The following is a 10,044-nucleotide window of genomic DNA, read 5'->3' on the forward strand; positions in this document are numbered from 1 at the left end:
CACAGGTGCCAGACGAGGCTGGCAATGGCCACGATCGGATGGTGCTTTTTACGTGCCACCAGCACGAGGCCAATCGGAGCGGCGCTGGCAACGGCCACGTTCGGATGGTTAGTACAATAAATTCTTTCAGTTGTGATTTATAACAGAAAATACTTAGTCAATAACATTCAGAACAAGATAATCTTTTGTTAAACACAAGTTCATTGTCTAGAAAGTTTATTCATTTTCCCTTTATTACATCATCATCATCATCGTTTAACGTCCGTTCTCCATGCTAGCATGGGTTGGACGGTTCGACCGGGGTCTGGGAAACCGGGAGGTTGCACCAGGCTCCAGTCTGATCTGGCACTGTTTCTACAGCTGGATGCCCTTCCTAACGCCAACCACTCCGTGAGTGTAGTGGGTGCTTTTTATGTGCCAGGGGAGGCTGGCAATGGCCACGATCGGTTGGTTGTTTTTACATGCCAGTCAAGGCGGCAAATCTAATCCAGAGAAATTATTAAAAAAAAAAAAAAATCAAGCAAAATAGTCAGTATGATAATTATCCCAAGTTGTTAAAAATTGTATTTGTGGCCCTAATTTCACAATGAAACTAAATACATATAGACATTAGTCCAACATCATCATCACAATTTAACATCTGTTTTCCATGCTGGCATGGATTGGACAGTTTGATAGGAGCCAATGAGTCAGAGGACTGCACTGAGCCCCAATGTCTGCTCAGATATTGTTTCTACAGCTGGATAATCTTCCCGACGTCAACCACTTTATGGAGAGTACCAAGTGACATTTTTTGTGGCAACAATACTAATCAAGTCACTGAGTAACTCGCAAGACAAGAACTCCTCAAACAGGTGGAGCAGGGGTAAGGTATGGCACTGAAAGAGGTGAAAGTATGACAAAGGGATATTTATTTCATAACCAACACAGGAGTGGCTGTGTGGTAAGTAGCTTGCTAACCAACCACATGGTTCCGGGTTCAGTCCCACTGCGTGGCATCTTGGGCAAGTGTCTTCTGCTATAGCCCCGGGCCGACCAATGCCTTGTGAGTGGATTTGGTAGATGGAAACTGAAAGAAGCCTGTCGTATATATGTATATATATATATATATGTGTGTGTGTTTGTCCCCCTAGCATTGCTTGACAACCGATGCTGGTGTGTTTACGTCCCCGTCACTTAGCGGTTCGGCAAAAGAGACCGATAGAATAAGTACTGGGCTTACAAAGAATAAGTCCCGGGCGTCGATTTGCTCGACTAAAGGCGGTGCTCCAGCATGGTCGCAGTCAAATGACTGAAAAGAGTAAAAGAGTAAACACTTATCAAGAATGGCAAAGTTGCAAGTACATATTAAATGGTAACTGGTATGGAACCAAATGCCATAAATTGTTACTGATAAATACACACATACAGAGAGAGAGAGAGACAGACAGACAGACAGAGAGATTTTTGTTTGTTTGTCTTAGCATCCATATTTCCATGCTGGTATGGCTGAGATGGAGAGTTACTTAGAAACAGGATTTTGTAATTGGATGCTCTTCCAGTCACTGACCCTAATTTCAAGATATTTTATTTCAGTGGGTTTCTTAAGCACTGAGGGTCCAGACATAATGCCAACATCATCATCATCATTTCACTAAAATCATAAAAAACATGGAATATTAACATTTATGCACGTTGAAACACACACACACGACAAGTTTCCACACAATTTCCATTTACCAAATTCACTCACAAAGCACTGGTTGACACAAGGCTCTAGCAAATGACACTTGTTCTAGGTGCCATGCAGAGGGATAGAAACCTAAACAATGTGGTAGCAAAGCAAGCTTCTTAACCACGCAACCATTAGATCTTGAATTTATATCACAGAGCAACCAATTTGCCTACAAGTAACAAAGAAGAAATCATTTCTCAGGAGTGGCTGTGTGGTAAGAAGCTTGCTCCTAAACCACATCCACCACCACCCCAGGTTCAGTCCCACTGTGTGCAAGTGTCTTCTACTATTGATTCAGGGTGACCAGAGCCTTGTGAGTGGATCTGGTAGATAGAAACTGAAAGAAGCCCATCATGTATATATATAGATACTGGAGTAAGCACATAAATGTGAAACAAGGTGGAAAAAAGAGTACTCAAATACCAGAGGTAGAGTAATATGCTTTATTTAAAAGCAGCAGAAATATAACAAAAGCTGTTACTCGGAGTTTCCTGTTCCCGTTCGTTGGACAGTTTTTAACAAAACTATCCGACGAAGGGGAACATGAAACTCCGAGTAACAGCTTTTGTTATATTTCTGCTGCTTTTAAATAAAGTATATATATCACCATCATCGTTTAACGTCCGTTTTCCGCGCTAGCACGGGTTGGACCAGGCTCCAGTCTGGTCTGGCAGTGTTTCTACAGCTGGATGCCCTTCCTAACGCCAACCACTCCGTGAGTGTAGTGGGTGCTTTTTATGTGCCACCTGCACAGGTGCCAGAGGGGTCTGGCATCGGCCACGGTCGGTTGGTGCTTTTTATGTGCCACCTGCACAGAACCAGTCGGGGCTATATATACATATATATATATATATATATATAGAAACATTGCCAAATTAGACCGGAGCCTGGTGCAGCCTTCTGGCTTCCCAGAACCCCGGTCGAACTGTCCAACCCATGCTAGCATGGAGAACGGACGTTAAACGACGATGATGATGATGATATACATACATACATACATACATATGTGTGTGTGCATGTGTTTGTCCCTCCACCATCGCTTGACAACCGATGTCTGTGTGCTTACGTGCCCCATAACTTAGCGGCTCAGCAAAAGAGACCAGTAGAATAAGTACTGGACTTACAAAGAGTAAGTCCTGGGATGGATTTGTTTGACTAAAAGTCGGTGCTCCAGCATGGCCGCAGTCAAATGACTGAAACAAGTAAAAGAAATACACAATATGGAGACACTGCCATATCTGGACAAACAACAAACAAACAGAACATTCACCAAAGACCATTACAAATAACTATAAGAGATGCAGACATGAACTGACAGAGCAATAAAAGCAAAGAGCCAGAAAAAAGAATTAAGAATGGAAGATGGAAACTGTGTTTCTTCTTTGATATATCAATCAAACATAGGGCAACAAGCTGGCAGAATTATTAGCACCCTGGGCCAAACTGCTTAGCAGCATTTCATCTGTCTTCACGTTCTGAGTTCAAATTCTGTTGAGGTCAACTTTAACTTTCATCTTTTCAGGGGTTGATAAAAAGCACCATCTGAACATGGCCGATGCCAGCACCGCCTAGACTAGCTTCCGTGCCGGTGGCACGTAAAAAGCACCATCTGAATCGTGGCCGATGCCAGCGCCGCCCAGACTGGCTTCCGCACGTAAAATGCACCAATCCGATCGTGGCCGTTGCCAGCCTCGCCTGGCACCTGTGCTGGTGGCAAGTAAAAAACACCCACTACACCCAACAGAGTGGTTGGCGTTAGGAAGGGCATCCAACTGTAGAAACACTGCTTGATCAGACTGGAGCCTGGTGCAGCCTTCAGGCTTCCCAGATCCCCAGTTGAACCGTCCAACCCATGCTAGCATGGAAAAACGGACGTTAAACGATGATGATGATGATGAGTACTGGGCTTGATGTAATCGACTAACCCACTCTCCCAAAATTGCTGGCCTTGCACCAAAATTTGAAATCAATTGAACGTGTCCACTTTACCATGTGTGCATGAGCTGGATGAAACTCGAGACAAATTTTCTATGGCTGGATGCTCTTCCTATTGCTAACCCTCACCTGTTTCCAAGTAAGGTAATGTTTCCCCATGACCAGATATGTTTTCGTGAATCATTGGAAACAAAGGATACTGCTTCCATGATGGTGAGAGTATACACACACACACATATTTTCCTTGTCCAATATTTTGAATCCAGGTTTGTCCCCGTTAATGGGGGTGGCTGGATCTACCTCACTCTTACGGCAACCCCTCCAACACCATCTCACAGGTTTTGGGCATCCTCCATCCTCAAGCCAACCCTCCCAATCGCCTCCTTCACCTGTCCCCTCCATGTTTTCTTTGGTCGGCCTCACTTTTGCCGTTCATTCACTCTAAACTCAAGCACTCTCCTTAGAACATGATAAATATATATATAAAATAGGTTCTTTCAATTTCCCTCTACCAAATCCACTCACAAGGTTTTGGCCAGCTTGGGGCTGCAGTAGAAGATACTTTCCCAAGGTGCCATGTAGTGGGACTGAACCTGAAATGATGTGGATTCAAAGCAAACTTATTACCACACAGTGATGCCACATCAGACAAAAAAAAACATTGTCTGGAATGATGTTGAGAAGTCATGAAAACATGCACCTGGAATGGTAATCCCAGTTTGTGGAAGAATTATAAGAATTATTCAATCAACAAGAGTTTGCATGCACTTAAAGTACACGGAAATAAGCTGGTTACTATAGAAACATTTAAAAAAAAAGAATATATTTCTGATGACACTTGAATTGGCACAAAGGTCCTCTTTGTAAGAGATAAAAAGCTCATTCATTTAAAACAGCCCACCAGCAGATCATTCAGTCATTTTATTGATCTTCAAGGTAAAAAAAAAAGGTTGAAGACAGCAGAATTAGAATTTAGAACAATGAGGCATAGATAGATACCATTTTCTCCACATAGTCTTCTCTTTTAATAACACTATGTAACAAAATTTTTATTCTATTTTTTTTTTGCCTTTGGTTAGTAAGTGTTATTTCCTATTTGCTTCTGTCTAGAAATCAAATGAAATGACTATTATTCCCTTCAAACATCAAATATTTTGAAAACACCCTAGGTTCCAATACGTTTCAGGCAGATTCAGAGCCAAATTGCTCAAACAGAAACACCTTTATAGCAAATATTCTGCTCAATACCACAGATTTGCTTGTCAGTTGCTTGACCATAGCCACTTGAACTTGTCCTTTAGTGGCTGACAATATGTGCATCTCTGATCATGAGCAGGAGTAGTGAGGGAGCATCATAGCTACATGTTAAGAGGGATTCTTTGGTGGGTTTGAGTAATATACCAAAAGCAAAGTCTGAAGAAAATATATGCCATTTTTCATACCTTACCAATGGTAAGCAAATAGGCAATAACAGTTGTTATCCAAGGACAAAATTTGTGTTACACAGTGTAATAACAGTTTTATTGTGGGGATTAAAGACAGTCAATATTTACTTTCTGAATTTCACTGATACTTGCATTCTATCAGCTTAGAAGTTTATATTTCAAACATTTTGTCATGTCACTACTAGACATTACATGTTAATATACAAAAGATACCTTTTACTATTAGGAATAAGTATCAGCTCCATTGGGAATGGTATCTGTAGAAAGCCAACATCTGATAAAGATCATTCTGTCAACCACTTTAGATAATCCTCAACCATTAGGCGCAGGAGTGGCTGTGTGGTAAGTAGCTTGCTAACCAACCACATGGTTCCGGGTTCAGTCCCACTGCGTGGCATCTTGGGCAAGTGTCTTCTGCTATAGCCTCGGGCCGACCAAAGCCTTGTGAGTGGATTTGGTAGACGGAAACTGAAAGAAGCCCATCATATATATATGTGTGTGTGTGTGTGTCTATATGTTTGTGTGTCTGTGTCTGTCCCTCTAGCATTGGTTAACAACCGATGGTGGTATGTTTACGTCCCCGTCACTTAGCGGTTCGGCAAAAGAGACCGATAGAATAAGTACTGGGCTTACAAAGAATAAGTCCCGGGGTCGATTTGCTCGACTAAAGGCAGTGCTCCAGCATGGCCACAGTCAAATGACTGAAACAAGTAAAAGAGTAAAGAGTTATGAGCAATGGTTCTCAACCATTTTTTACCTACAGACTCCTTTGATTACAATTTTACTCTGGTGGACCCCTCCCCCATGGCTTCCTGATGTTTAAAAACTAGTTTTACAGATACTTCTTTCAACATTCCTATTTTGTTTTTCAAACATTAACTCATCTAAGTTGAATTATGCAAAACATTTGAAAAAGAACCCTTGCTCTCTCTCTTTCGGAGAAGCACTGAGCACCTACATGCACATATACACACACGGCAGTAACTTCCGGCTTCCGAATTCAATTCACAAAGCTTCGGTCGGCTCGAGGCTGTAGCGGAAGACACCTGCCCAAAGCGCCACGCAGTGGGACTGAACCCGAACCCATGTAGCTAGGAAGCAAGCTCCCTAACCACACAGCCATGCCCGTGCCTCTTCCAATAGGTACATCTAAATCAAAATTTTTTCATGAACCCTTAATATACTACTGTGAGCCCAAATTTAAACTTTGCTTGCATGGTCCCCTAAAAATTTTATATGGACCCCCAGGGGTCATACAGACCCCAGTTGAGAACCACTGATTTATGACCTATTCTGTAACCCCCAAATCCTAACTAGCAAGCAGTTGCCATTCAGAATCTATTATTTCCCTATTAAAAAAACAAAAAAACAAAGCAAACAACAAAACACTAAAATATTTGAAATTTTGGAAAATCTCTAAAAATCTTAAAATCTGGTACCACATAAAAAAACACCCATTACACTTAATAAGTGGTTGGCATTAGGAATGCCATCCATTAGTAGTGACCATGCCCAAACAGACAATGGAGCCTGCCTCCTCCCCCACGCCCAGCCAGCCTTACCAGCTCCTGTTAAACCGTCCAAGCCATGCCAACATGGAAAAACGGATGAATGATGATGATGATGATCCAATAAATCTTCAAAATAGTTTTGGTTGTTTAACGAAAAATTCGATTTGGCTGTTATGTTTTTTGGAGTATGGTTCTCATAAAATTCCAACCATTTTGCCTCCATGGTCCTCAACCTAAACTGGAAATGGGAATAGAAGATCTTGCATACATACATACATACATATGCGTCTCTCTTGCTTCTAATCAATGAAAAAAAATGATTTTAAAAAACCCCTAAGCTAGTGATCTGAAATTATGTATTATTTCTATTGTAATTCCCTCAAACAACATTTGTACATATAACTTCAGTGATATATTTTAAGCAAGCATGAAGTAGAAGGCATTTGTTGGGAGATGAATTCTGATAGTCCGCCAGCGATGAAGATTCATAATTGTATTGTGTACACACTGGTCACCCATTTTCAGCTTGCACAGGATGCATACACAAATTTTTCCACCACTGAATAAAATGTGTCAGTTTGAGTGTAAAAAAAAAATGATACATATTTCATAATCGAATTCATTAATTGTGAAGAACATCAGGGAGAGAAAATCATACTTTTCAATCATGAAATTGAATTATAGTCGAATATATACACACATACAAAATATAAATACACACACATACAACACAGACATATCACGTAAAGGTTACCGAATTAGACAACAAAACAAAACTAGAGTGATTTTTTAGAAGTTGGGTGCGGGCCTTCTTTGATGATACGTGCCTAAAAAAACAGACAATTAGGAGAGGAGACTGTTATGACAAGTTTACAACACACTTGAGGCAAAATTAAAGAAACATTGCACTAAATTTCATGTCCAAACCTACATATTTGAATGATTTATTATTTTATTTTGCGTATGTATATGATGCTTAAAAAATCCAATTCTGTTTTCGTTGTTGTTCCAACAGTAAGACAAACTAAAAGAAAACACAGATTCACATTGATATAAACAAATTTTCGAATCGAATTCTGCAACATCCATTCATAGATAACCCACTTCATTAAGCTTCCAGATGAGGGGAAAAAGGAAAACAAAAACTTTACCTATGACTGAGTTAACTTCTCCTTAATTCATCTTTTCCATTTTCCAACTCACGCGCGCATATCTCCCTCTCTCTCTCTCATCTATATTTATTTATACATACATATATATATATATATATATATATATGTATATATATATAACGTGTTTTCCACCATTCCTTTATTCTTTTTCCAGAATACGTTTCAAAGATTAGGTACAAGGAACAGGCATAAATAAATATATTTATTTAAAAAAAATGAAAAGTAGACAGAAAAAAAGATATATATATATATATATACATATACATGTATACACACACACACACACAAAACATATTGCCAAAAGGAAGGAAGGAAGGCTTATATATGATCAAATAAAATAAGGTTTGAAAAATATTTAAAAAAAAACAAAAACAAAGATGAAATATATCAATTCATTATTTTCAAAGCTTGTAAGATTTGTTTAATTAAGCCTCCTTAAGAAATTAGTTAACATCAGTTGATTTCATTCACAAGGGGGGCTAAGATGAAAGTGATCGAAGCAATAACAAACAAAAGGCTGTGTTCTTTAATATTTAGAATGTGTTAAAAAGAATGATGTTACAACAAAATGGAATAACTAATGTTTTAATATTAAGATGGGGAGATAAGTGATGTAGAGGAGCAAGAAGAGAAGCCTTTTATAGGTCCGCTTCGTAAATGGATATTTAAAAGATGTGTTGGTTGTGAAGAACAGGAAGATCTCTCTTATTTTGACAGATGTTTAAAAGAAAGTATTTTAAGAATCCGTTTGAAAGATACCTTGAAAACAAAAAACACAATAAGAAAAATAACCTTGTATAGATAGAATTGTATTGATATAAAATCCACACAATTGCAGATTTCAAACCTATTCCTTGAGTTGAGTTATGTTGTTTTTTTCTTATAAATTTATATTAAACTTACTCGAAATCTTGAGTATTTTCCATCTTCGCTAAAATCGTCCTTGTTTAATTAATCTCCAAAGTGTTCCTCTCACAAAAAAATGTTTCACCTGATTTTTATTAACTTCAAAACAAAATAAGTCGAGATACATATGACATATTAAAATAAATAAATGATTGGCAATAACAAAAAAAAAAGAAGAAGCTATAACTTTATAAATTTACAGCTGTTGGGTGGAAATTCGAATATAATGCTTGAGAATAAATCTCATACCTGGAGAAACTGATGGTGATATTTGGAAAAAAATAAATAATAATAATAATAATCAGGTAATTTCTAGGAAAAATGCAAACAAAAACCTGGTTGGAATTGTGAAAGAAAAAATAACAAAAACAAAAGGGAAATTTCAAATTAGACATTACTTATATACCAAGACGCAGACTAAGTTATAAAGGAAAGAAGACAACACTTCATAGAGACAATATATATATATATATATATATATATATATATAGGAAACCTCAAAGCTAAGGTGAAATTTTGCTCCCTTTTCTTTTAAATTTTTAAGATGCAAAAAGAGAAGAGAAGAAAAAGACTCTCTGGATGCATTTAAAAGCAATTTTTGAAGTAATAAAAATCAGGTGAAACATTTTTGGGGGAGAACACTTTGGAGGTTAAACAAGAAAGATTTTTAGCGAAGATGGAAAATACTCAAGGTTTCTCGAGTAAGTTTAATATAAAATTTTGTTTGTCTTTTTCCAAGCTGCCGTTTTTTTTTGTCTTCTTTTTGTTGAAGATGCAGAAAAAAAAAACTCTGCAATGACAGACAGACAGGACTGATGCTTGCTTGCTTGAATCACAATAAAATGATAAATATTACATTATTTTACATGAAATATTCGGTGATCTACATGGAGAAATCTACCAAAAAGCCAATCTGATTCTTTGGAAAGCATTTTAATAGATATCTAAAAGGAAAAAGAATGAAAAAGGCGAGAAAACATGACACTTTGTGTCGTGTTTTCTCATTTCAGAGAACTGAAGAGACCTCATTTTTTTTTTACAATCAGCGAATTCTCAATTTCTGAGCATTGGCTGCAGGAAATATCTACATGATACATTAATACGGTAGTAGAAATTTTGTCTCTGTACCTTATATAGTGATGAGTTGTTCAATTTGACTGTATAAAACGAATATTCAACTTGCCAAGATAAAAGGGAAATCACACAAGCGCCATAATATCATAAGGCGGGTTTGAGTACGCATGACAGAAGACAGACGAAACTAACGAAACGGTAGAATGACATTTGGAGAAAAAAACCTCTTTTAAAAATTCTAATAGATTATTACGTAAGCGATATACTTACATTAAATTATAAAACTA

The 10,044-nt window shown here is 38.0% G+C and overlaps 1 protein-coding gene across 1 annotated transcript in view; it reads right to left on the reverse strand.

Annotated features, from left to right (window-relative positions):
- LOC115222068 (putative GPI-anchored protein pfl2) overlaps positions 1 to 9,966 on the reverse strand; it is a gene marked incomplete at its 3' end in the record, with an annotated part of 63,568 nt that extends 53,602 nt beyond the window's left edge. The window contains exon 1 of the mRNA XM_036511194.1: positions 9,812 to 9,966. The remainder of the gene's footprint in view (positions 1 to 9,811) is intronic.
- Positions 9,967 to 10,044: the final 78 nt, after the last annotated feature.

Source organism: Octopus sinensis, linkage group LG19, assembly GCF_006345805.1.
Source record: "Octopus sinensis linkage group LG19, ASM634580v1, whole genome shotgun sequence".
Classification (NCBI taxonomy): domain Eukaryota; kingdom Metazoa; phylum Mollusca; class Cephalopoda; order Octopoda; family Octopodidae; genus Octopus; species Octopus sinensis.